Genomic DNA, 12,032 nt, shown 5'->3' on the forward strand with positions numbered 1-12,032 from the left:
ACTAACGCCTGATCTTGCCACCTGATTCTGCCAGGTGAGCACAAGCCAAAGTGTAAGGGGCCTGACAAGGAGAATATTGAGTGGGCACAGAGCACAGGAGCCGGGGTGGAGGGGTGCCTGCGGTGGAGGGGTGTGTCAGCAGATGGGGATGAGTGGCTGCAGATAAAGTTCCAGTGTGAGGCAGGTTCAGATGACTCAGGTCCTTGAGGCTCCCATGTGAGACTTCTGGGTCCCTATTCTACGGTCTCAGGCTTGGAGCTTTGGTAGAGGGCAGAGTCTAAAGGTTTTGAGGCCTTCTGCCTAAAGGTTAGGTGAATGATGAAAATGGATAGATTTCTTGAGAGCAAATGTAGACAGGTATGAGCAAACGCGAGGTTGAAAAAGAAAGGAAAAGCACAGAGGGCTCTGTGACAGAAAAGCATGCCCTGCCCAGGCTGAAGACTGTCCACTTACTGGCTGAGGCACTTTAGAGCAGCTGTGTCAACCTCCTGTGCTCACTTCCTGTGACATGTGAGCACAGAGCTAGGCCGCTCAGAGGGTTAAATGAGCGATAGATATCACACATTTGGCACAAGTCCAGGCATGTAGTGAGCATATTTAAAGAAAAAGAGAAGACACAGCAAAATGAATGGCAGAGGGCAGTGGGGTGGAATGCAGGCCACCTGAGGGCATGCATGTCTTTCTATTTTGTTCAGTGTGGTAACTCCAGGACCTTGAAGAGCAGACACCCAATAAATGCTGGCGGAATAAGTAAGCAAATAAATGAACAGAATAAATGCAGTTTATCCTAGAAGCCAATGGACGAGAGAATTTCAAAGGTGACCACATAATGTAAAATGTGAGATCCATGTTTTTCTACATTTTACATATATGATCATGCTTTTTGGTGCTATGACTCTGGGAGATGCTAGAACCTGTTTAATTTGGAGACATAATAATGCAATGTATTCGCTCAAATGTATAAAGGGAGAGATAGTATGGCTCATCTAGGTCAGGTTCCCTGGTGTCTAGGAGCTTAAGAGGGGGTCCCTGGTTCTGCCATGGAGGCTGTAGTGGGTTTCAGGAGGGTGAAGTGGACTGGGTGAGCTGACACCAGCTGGCATGTCTCCCTGACTGGTTTTACGAGTGCTGGGCTCTGTCTCCGCATTGGTAGGTGAGGACGGCCACTCTCCCCCACTGCCCAGGCACATAGGAAATTGTGGGCATCATCATAACTAGTATCCTTCGTGCATAGCACAATGTGAAGGGCCTCCCATGCACGGCACGTTCTCATTTAGTGGGGTTGGTCTGGCTTAAACTTGTATTTTCTCATGATATTTCTTCTGATTAAATGAAATTCACCTGTGTTCCTGCTGATGCAGCTGCCCTGACCCTCACCGATGCCATCCTCTGACTCACGTGCAGTTTGCTTGGTTCCAAACCTTTTAGCTAACACGAGCCTCCACGCCATACACCCTTTATGGGTGTCCTGACAGCATGGGGACCTTCTCCCGCTCATCTTCCTACCGTCTTTGTCATCATGGCTTCGGGCTCCTGAACGCTTCTCCCTGGGTCTCTCCCACCGCCCCCCCGCACCTGCCAACACCCCCTCATCCCCCACCACCTCAATCCCCAGTCCTTTCCACCAGGGCTCTCAGGGCTCCCTGGCCACACCCTTTGCCTCAGTTTGGGGGATTTACACTCTCCTAGCCCCAAGCTCAGTCCACTCAAAAAAAAAAAAAAAAAAAAACCTCAAAGCAACAGTCACTGACGCAGCATTTTACTTCCTGCTTGTGGTTTTTATAAGGATGTCCGCTGTTTTCAGCAGTTGTGCATGCACTTTGGCTGTTTCTTATATCTAGAGACTATATCAAAGACACTGAGCCAAGGTTTTTCCTCTGTGCACAGCCACACTGCCCCATGTCCAGGCACCTCCGTACTAGGTGGAAGGAATTCCAAGGTCCGTGTGAAGCAAAGAAGTCTCCGGACCTAGGGAGAGCCCAGGTCTCTGACACGCTGCTGGTGCTGTGGGTGAAAGGCTTCCCACACAAACGCGCCTGCTAACAAAGGTGATTTATATAGTAAGATTATAAACAGTGGTTCACATTAAAAGTAATTGAACAGATCCAAGGACAAGAATGTATTCTATTCATATTTTTATTATAAAGTCCCTTCACGCTGGACCTGCACAGAGTAAGGGGCCAATAAAGCTTCTAGAATAAATTAACATATGCAACATACTCTGTGACTAGGCTTGTGGTCACTCTTTGAAGATGATGTAAACACCTGCATGTTAGACATGAGAACCTCAAGGTGTGAGCAAATGTGGGGACCCTGTGTTCACTCTAGTTCTAAGTCTGTTTTCTATGATGCCTGGTGTGCAGACCAGTAAAAGCATGGACTTCTTCCATCAATGGACTTGCTCCAGCTGTCAGGTTCAAATGCCAGAGCTACTGAAACCCTACGTCACTCATATAAACATGTACTCATTTCCTTTGGTGCCTCTTTGAGCCTGTTTCCACTAATAAAGCCTTGAATAGCCCAGAAAACAATGCACTTGGTGAAAGACAGAGATTCAAAACTGGAATAGATGTGTATTCAAACATGGTGCTCTGACGTACCCCTATGTGACCCTGGTGGGTGAAATGAGTCCTTTCATAAAACTTATATGGGATATTATGCATGGATGGTCTTGCATCTAATATGGATTCAACAATTCTTGCCCAACCCCTCACTCCCCAACAGCATAGAGCACCTGAGAGAAAGGAAGAAAAGTGAAAATCTTCACAAACACTCTATTCAGTTGTGTGCAGGGCTGGTCATTCTGAAGTGTTCATATCTCCACTTTGTATGCCACATGGGGACAAAAAAACAAGAAGGTTCTCTTCCTACTTATGTGCCAGGAATCTTATAAAGACAAGACAAATGATCTGCTCATTTCAAGATGTAGCTGTCTTGAAGAATTATTGATCCCTAGACTGGTGATTTGTCTTCTGTGGCTAGTTGTCTCAAATACTTGACCAGCTTTATTCAAGTATTTGATTGTAGAGAGTGGTTTTAAATTATAAACAATCATCTTGCCCAAGTTTGTGCTTGGACATAAAGGAATCCTAAAAAATACAATATCATCCATCTCTCTATTGCAAAGATAACACAAGGTATGCCTTATATTCAGAATGGCCCTAGCACATCATATAATTACATAGAGAATGCACTAAGCAATGAGATATAATGTTTGGGTAAACCTCATTTTTACTTTATAAGAATTAAAATAAAGATAAAATGTTTGAAAAGATCTGTAGAAATCATTTTGATTGCTGGACTTAGAATTCTGTATCTATCCATCATACACCAAGTTTCCAGCAGCGTAGCAGCAGGGAGCAATTAGAATGATGTTTGAGATGATAGTAACTCTTCTTTGAAAATAAAGTCTATGATTAATGTGTCCTGGGAAGACCCCTGCTCTCTGTCCCTCTACAGGGGCAGTATGTATTCTGACAAGGGTGAATTTAAATTTTGTCAAAGAACTACACTTGAAACCCACATATTTTTATTAACCAATGTTACCCCAATAAATTTAGTAAAAAACTATACTCCTAAGTTAATTCAAAGTAACCTTTGTGAATGAGATCATAGAATTACATCTTTCAAACAACGTGAATGTCCTACCATATCTATCAAACAATTGTTTCTCTGTATAATACCCAGGTGATAATTTTCCCTGTGTTTGAACAACATCAAACAGGAGTTTTAGAATGTCTTCTTTTTTATTGAACCAAAATATATTTTCCTAAAAGTTCCATCTATTAGTGGTATTTCTACTTTTATGGTGAAATGGAGCAATATCAATTCTTCTTATAAAACTGTGTAATTTCTCCTGTAAAATTATTCATGTTTATCTTCTCTAAATCAGGTGGAGTGAATGTTTCCACTTGTTTTTTCATTCCTTCTTCTCTGCATGATTCTAAAAGCCCACAAGTTTCTCCACTGAGCACACACCACACTATCTCAGAGCTTCTCAAGCACAGCCCTCAAAAGCAAAAGCAGTATGCTCAGGAGGGCTGCAGATAAGCAGTCTGTCCCTATGCTTATGCTGTGACTTCTGTCGACTTACATACAGTTCCTTCTCCTTCATTATTTGTAAACAAGTATATCTAGTGGGGCAGGTTACTACCACACCCTGTGTCCTGAAAAGCAGAAGGGAACAGTATATACAAATATGGCCTCTCTGTCCAGACTTTCTGAGTGCAATTCATGCTGCCGTAGTGACCTTGAGCAAATCACTTACTTTTTAGGCCTCAGTTTTCATCTTTGTAGATTGATGTAGAGCTATTGTGAAAGTGAGATAAACACACAAAGCACTGTGACTCCAACTACATGCTCAAGAATTGTCAACTATATTATTGTAATAAAATTACCATTATATGATGAAGTTAGGTTATTATAATGAAATATTTTCACTCCTTTTAAATTTAAATGACTTTTGGCAACGGTTGCTTAGTTTTAAAATTATCATTAAATATATTTTTCAAATAACCCATATATAGTGATAAATAATTACATAATGTCAAATTTCTGTGTGCAGTGATAAATAAATTCATCACATGCCTGTGAAGAAAATTTTAAAACCAGCTTTACTGAGAAATACAGGAATTTTAAAATATTATTTGTAGATAAAAATTTAAATATTTAAGAATATCTATAAATCTGTTTTGGTGTAAGACACATAAATAGAAGTTTATTTTTTAGTGTGAAATCACGATTCTTAATTAATATGCAATAAACTTTAGCAAAAATACATTTATAATGTTCTAAATGATAAATCAATAACAAGATTCTTGCTGCACTATGAAATACAATACACAGCAAATGTCCATAAGTGAACATTCCTTAGGTTACATTGCATATTGCACTATCAGAGGCCGTGGCGCTCATGGGAAATAAAAGGCTATTGGAGGAAATGTACAAGTTATGGTATACATTTGTAGGTTTCTAAAAGTTTGTGCCATTAATACCATTTGAAACTTATAGGAGTAATCCTTGGTTTGTAATTTATCTATTTCATGATACATGTTTTTAATTGTCATTAAGCACTTTACTCTTAGAGGGAGACATTTATCCACTTCTCTAATTTCTTGTCACATAGAAGAAATACCTGCCCCGGTCACCACACAGTGGAGTATTACAGGGAAGTTTCTGGCTCCCCCTACTGGCCATGGCTTGCTCTTGCTGGCACTGGTAGACATGAGTGTTGCAAAGGCTCCCTGCGCTGGCTCTCAAGTGTAGGCAGCTATGGTCTTCATAGGCCTGGGTGCTCTCTCATCTTCTATATGCAGCCGTGGCTGATGTGTACAGAGGTCCTGTCTTCATTTCTGCAGCTGTCAGAAAGTGGATACATGACTTGTTTTGTAGGCTCTGTCATACTTCTTGTTTTCTTTCTGCAAACATGCAAAAATTACGATCTAGATTTTGGATCAGGAGTGAAGCTCACCCCAAACAATGGACTATATGAGGTCCATAAATGGCGTTCATTTTTTTTTTTCAAAATTTAACAAGAAAAGAAAAAAAAAATTATGATAGAAACTAGCTAGAAAAAAACTACATAGAGAACCAAGATACAAGTTATATAAAATTAGCTGCATAAAAGGCCAAGTTATAAGCTACACAGTAGTAACCCAGTTGCACTGCCCCATATGTGGGAAACAAAGAAGTTTGTAAGGTAGCATAGCAGGACCTACCTCTAGGAGAAAGCGCTATGGATTCTGCCCGAGTAACTTGCTGAGCAGTGCCTAGACTCACACGGAAGGCAGCTGGCCTCGGTTTCTGTTGTGGCCTCTTGAGGCAACTCTAAGCATAACATCTGTGGATTGCTTGCTGAATCTTAATAGGTGACCCCAGAAGGGTAGAGGCTTCGGCTAAATTTAGCCTGCAGCTGAACCCCTCTCAGGACTGTGCCACTGGACACTTACTTCACAAATCCACACTAATGAGACCAGGAAACTTAGGAGCTTTGCTTAGTACATAGAAACAGACACAGAAAGGTAGCCAAAATGGGAAAACAAAGAAACCATATGAGAGAACAGAACAGAGATCCAGATAAAATGGAGTCAAGTAATCTAACAGATGCAGAGTTCAACACACTGGTTATAAAGATGCTCAAGGAACTTTTGGGAAATATAGATAAATTCAGTGAGAACTTCAGCAAAGAGATAAAAAAACATAAAATGGAAATGGAAAGTATAAAAGGGAACCAGTCTGAAATAAAGAACACATTAGCTGAGATGAGAAGTATATTAAATGGAATAAACAAAGGAATAAACAAAGTGAATAAAGAAAACGATCAAATACCTTTTCTAGAGGATGGGAATGCCAAGGACACACAATCAGAATGGCAAGAGATAAGATGCCAAGACTATAAAAATAATTTAAGGAGTATATAGGACACTATTAAGGAGCCAAATATCCGTCTGATCAGCATACCTGAATAAAATCAAGATATTGAACAACTGTTTGAAGAAATCATGATGGAAAACTTCCCTAACGTTGTGAAGGAAATGGACATAAAACCCCAAGAAGCTCAGAAAATTCTAAAAATTTTCTACGGCCACGCTACCCTGAACAAGCCCGATCCCGTCTGATCTTGGAAGCTAAGCAGGGACGAGTCTGGTTAGTACTTGGATGGGAGACCACCTAGGAAGACCAGGTGCTGTAGGCGTAAAAAAATTAAAAAATAAGAGATTGTAAGCTGACAAGGTCCTTGCAATCTGTGAGGTCAACCAAGGATTGCCTAGCCAAAAAAAAAAAAGAAAAGAAAATTCCCAAAATCAAAGATCCAAAGAGGCCCACATCTAGACATATCATAATTAAAATGCCAAAGATTAAATAAAAAGAAAGAATATTAAAAGCAGCAAGAGAAAAACAAATAATTACATATAAGGAAATACCCAGACGATTGGCAGCTGATTTCTCAAAAGAAACTATGCAGGACAGAAACACTTGGCAAAAAATATTCGACAGGATGAAGACCCAGGATATACAACCAAGGATACTTTATCCAACAAAGCTATCATATAGAATTGAAGGACAGATAAAGAGCTTCCCAGACAAAAATAAACTAAAGGAATATATCACCATCAAGCCAGTATTACAGGAAATGTTGGAGGGACTTCTTTAAGAAGAAAAAACATGTATCAAAAACAGGAATAAAGAATGGTAGCAACTACATTCCCATCAATAAGTACCTTAAATGGAAGAGAATTAAGTGCTCCAACCAAAAGATAGAGTGACTGAAAGGATAAGAAAACAAGACCCCTACATATGAAAAAGAAGGGGATGGAAAAAGATATTGCTTTAATGGACCTAGAAGGTATTTAAGTCAGACAGAAAAAAGATAAACACTATATGATTCCACTTATATGTGGAATCTAAGGAATAAAAAGAACAAGCTAATCAAAAACAGACTCACAAATATAGTGGACAATTTGGTGACGGAGAAAAGGGAGAAGGGCTTGGCGGGCTGGGAGAATGGGGTGAAGCATTAAAGAAGAACAATTTAGTACCTGATGGATAGTCACGGGGATGAGGAGCATGGCATAGGGAATGCAATTAGCATTAATACATTGGCTAGGTGGAGGGTCAGGGGATGGAGGGAGCAAATGGGGGGATCATTTTACAAACTATATAGATGTCTGACTATATACTTGAAACTAATTAAAATTAATTAAAATAACACTTATTTTTTAATATAACTTATTGCCTATTAAGAATTATGTTGTTGAGTCAAAAAGTAAACATCCATTTATGTGTATTATGCCAAAACAAATTTACCAATATTTTTGTCTATTTCTATCTCCAAGTTTTCTGAAAAATATACTCATGAATTATATTATTTTGAAATACACAATATAAATTAAATCAAACATCATAAATCAAACTATAGTCACCTTCTATAAATTTAGTTCCATACATTCGTTTTTTTTTTTTTAATTTTGCTGTTTTACGGATGGCTTGAAACTTCTCAATTCATCTCTAAAACTCAAGCTAAGACAGACTTGCAGACCAATTCAGATATTGCATTTTCTTTGTTAAATAGACAGATTCACACTTAAAATGAACTTAGGTACAAACTGATTTCATTGCATGAATTAATTTGCAGTTATAAATTCTGTTTTTTATTTTTTGGTTTTGTTTTTTGCATAGACACACTTGTAATTAAAGTATGATGGCAAAAAGCCATTCGACATGAAGCAGCTGTCATATATTCAGTCCTCAAGATACATTATAATTATGCCTGCTTGCCACATGTTAGAGAAACATTCTCTTGTTCAATTCAGTTTTTAGTTCAACATTACTAAGACTAATCTTGTTAGATTAAAAAAAAATTCAGGAGAATGAAACAATTGCATGTACTCCAAGTGTCTCGTGGCAGCTAAGGTTTGGTGGGCAGAGTCAAATCTCAGAAGGTTGGTTCCATTACTTACTAATTTGATTGGCAAATTACAGAAGGATATCTGAGGGACAAGACTCTGGAAGGACCAGGTACCTGAGAAACCCAGTTTGACTTGGTGTCAAACCGTAGCTCACATGAAGAAAGCACAGCTTGCACTTGGGTTAGAGGAGGACAAGGCACATCTGGACTTGGGATGATTTATGGCTCCCCATGCTGGGGAAGCACACAGGTAGGCAGGTTCCTGAAGACAGGCCTGAGAGTTTTCAGAAGTAAATTGACATGGTTTGTGTTTTAGTGTCAAATGACATAAATTGTGTTGTGTTGGTTGTTTTTGGTTCTGGATATTGAATTCTAAAATTACACAGAATTCAATAAACTATTCCTTATTATCAAGGCAATTTTAGCTTTTTCTAATGCTTTATATATATGAAACAAAGTCAATGATTTGCTAAATTGCTTTAAAACTGTAACAACTGAAAGAAACCAAGGAGATCAGAGCTCGCACTGGCTGCTGGTGCTGAAGCAGCTCAGCACTTTGAGAGCAGGTCTTCTTTTTCTTCCCCCTAAACTCAGTGTAATTGAGGTTTCCAGCACTTGGAAATGATCAGTATTTAATTAATCAGTCTATTATAGGTGGTGAGCTCCTCATTACCAACAGTATGTGAGCAAGCAGTAGTAATGAACAAAGTTCACTTTCCTGGTTCAATTGAATGTGCAATATAAATGGAACTTCAGGTGACTAGCGTATTGGGCCAAATGCTCTGTGAGCTTGGTCTGTTCTAATAATACAATGCGATTTGGCTGTCATTCCGGTCTTCTAAACAAAAGTAATCATTTTCCGCCTGTGGCTCCCATTTGGCTGTTGTCACTATCTAATGTGAGACCACAATCTCCATGCATGTTCACTCCAATGCCCACCTGTCATCTGAAATCAACAAGGTAATTTCTGTCTCCTATTCTGGGTCACTCCACTGCTGAACCCTGCTCTCTCCAGCTTTGGGAATGAAGACTTCAAAGAGGCTGCTATAAAAGTCGTGGCAAGTATGGCATCTGTGGAGTAACAGAGAAGGGAATATTTTTATTAAGTAAGGAAGATCATCACAGAACACACAGTGGATTAAGTTCAGGATAAGTGGCTGGTAGGTTCAGAGGCTTCAGACCTGAATGCCATTGGCACTACATTGAATTCCACAGCCATAATGAACAGCTTCCTTGTGGGTGCTTGCTAATACCTGCTCAGAAGATAAATTCTCTGTCAAAACATTTTGAGGCCAATTTGTGTTCTTAGAAACTTCTATTTTCTGACAGAAACCTGATTGTAACTTCCAGGGCATACACTGTACTGTTGCTTTTTTTAAATTTTATTTTACTCTGTATTTCTATGTTTTTTTATTAATTTAATTTTTTGTTTTTTAATTATTTTTTAATTATAATTGGCATAAATATTATATTAGTTTCAGGTGTACAACAAAGTGATTAGACATTTATATAACTTATGAAGTGATCACCTCAATAAATCTAGTATCCATCTGATACCATACATAGTTATTACAATACTACTATGTTCTTTACACTGTACTTTACACCCCCATGACTATTTTGTAACTACCAATTTGTACTTCTTAATCTCTTCCCCATTGTCAGCAACCCTCAGGACTCTCTCCCATCTGACAACCGTCAAAATGTTCTTTGTATCTACGAGTTTGTTTCTGTTTTGTTGGTTCATGTTGTTCTTTAGATTTCACATGTAAGTGAAATCATATGGCATTTATCTTTCTCTGCCTGACTTACTCCTCTCAGCACAATACCATCTAGATCTATCCACATGGTTATAGGCAAGATTTCATTTGTTTTTATGGCTGGTTAATATTTAACTATATATATGTACCACCTCTTCTTTATCCATTCCTCCATTGATGGGCACCCAGTTTGCCTCCATATCTTGGCTATTGTAAAAAATGCTGCAATAAACATGGATTCATAAATCCTTTCAAAGAAGTGTTTTAGGTTTCTTCAAAAGTGAGATTGCTGTGTTCTTCTTTGCCTTTTGTTATAGCCTTTTATTTGGTCTATCTTGTCTGGCATAAGTATTGCTACCTCGGGTTCTTTTGTTTCGTTTCTATTTTCATAAAATTTCTTTTTCCATCCGTTTACTTTCAGTTTGTATGTGTCTTTCGATCTGAAATGAGTCTCTTGTAGGCAGCATATGTAAGAATCTTGTTTTCTTATTCACTCAGCCACCCTGTCTTTTGATTGGAGCATTTAATTCATTTACATTTAAACTAATTGTTGATAAATATGTAGCCATTGCTGTTTTATTATTTACATTTTTTATTTTTCTTCTTCTTGTTAAAGAAGTCCCTATAACATTTCTTGTAATACTGGCTTGGTGGTGATGAACTCTGTTAGCTTTTCTTGTCCAAGAAGTTTTTTATCTGTCCTTCAATTCTAAATAATAGCTTTGCTGGGTAGAGTAATCTTGGTTGTAGGGCCTTTCTTTTCTTTTTTTTTTTTAATTTTTTAAATTAAGTCTATTGGGGAGACATTGGTTAATAAAATTATATAAGTTTCAAGTGTATAGTTCAATAATACATCATGAATATTGCATTGTATACTCACCACCATAAATTAAATCTTAGGTCACCATATATTTGACCCTCTTTACCCACATCTACCTCCCCCATCCCCTTCCCACTGGTAGCCACTAAACTGTTGTCTGTATCCATGAGTCTTTGTTTGTTTGTCTTGTTCTTTTGTTGCTTTCAGTTTTATATCACATATATGAATTAAATCATAGAGTTCTCAACTTTTTCCATCTGACTTATTTTCCTTAACATGATAATCTCAAGATCCATCCATGTTGTCCCAAATGACAATATTTCATTTTTTCATATGGCTGAGTAAAATTCCATTGTATATATGTATCAGATCTTTTTTAAAAAAATTATCTATCAAAGGGCTTTTGGGTTGTTTTTATGTCTTGTCCACTGTGAATAATGCCACAATGAATATCAGGGTGCATATATCTTTATGAATAAATGTTTTCAAATGTTGGAGTTAGATATCTAGAAGAATGATTGCTGGGTCATATGGAATTCTATTCTTAAATTTTTGAGGAATCTACATACTGTTTTCTATAGTGACTGTTCCAATTTACATTCCCATCAGCAGTGTATGAAGGTTCATTTTTCTCCACAACCTCTCCAACACTTGTATTGGCAGGAACATAGACACACAGACCAATGGAACAGAATTAAGAGCCCAGAAATAAACCCACATATATATGGGCAAATAATTTTGACAAAGGAGCCAAAAACATAATGAAGAAAAAAAGTCTTCAATAAATGGTGCCAGGAAAATTGGCAAAAGAACGAAACTAGACTGCTATCTGTCACCATACACTCAAATTAACTCAAAATGGATCAAAGACCTAAATATAAGGCCTGAAACAATAAATTGCATAGAAGAAAACATAGGTATTAAGGTAAAGGACGTTGGATTTAGAGATGATTTTATGAATTTGATCTCAAAGACAAGGAAAGTAAAAGTGAAAATAAATGAATGTGACTATATCAAACTAAAAAGTTACTGCACAGCAAAAGAA

At 38.0% G+C, this 12,032-nt stretch overlaps 1 pseudogene; it reads left to right on the forward strand.

Annotated features, from left to right (window-relative positions):
* Positions 1-6,575: 6,575 nt before the first annotated feature.
* LOC111746693 lies at positions 6,576-6,694 on the forward strand (annotated as a pseudogene).
* The last annotated feature ends 5,338 nt before the right edge of the window (positions 6,695-12,032 follow it).

Source organism: Pteropus vampyrus, unplaced genomic scaffold (genome assembly GCF_000151845.1).
Source record: "Pteropus vampyrus isolate Shadow unplaced genomic scaffold, Pvam_2.0 Scaffold197, whole genome shotgun sequence".
In the NCBI taxonomy this organism is placed as follows: domain Eukaryota; kingdom Metazoa; phylum Chordata; class Mammalia; order Chiroptera; family Pteropodidae; genus Pteropus; species Pteropus vampyrus.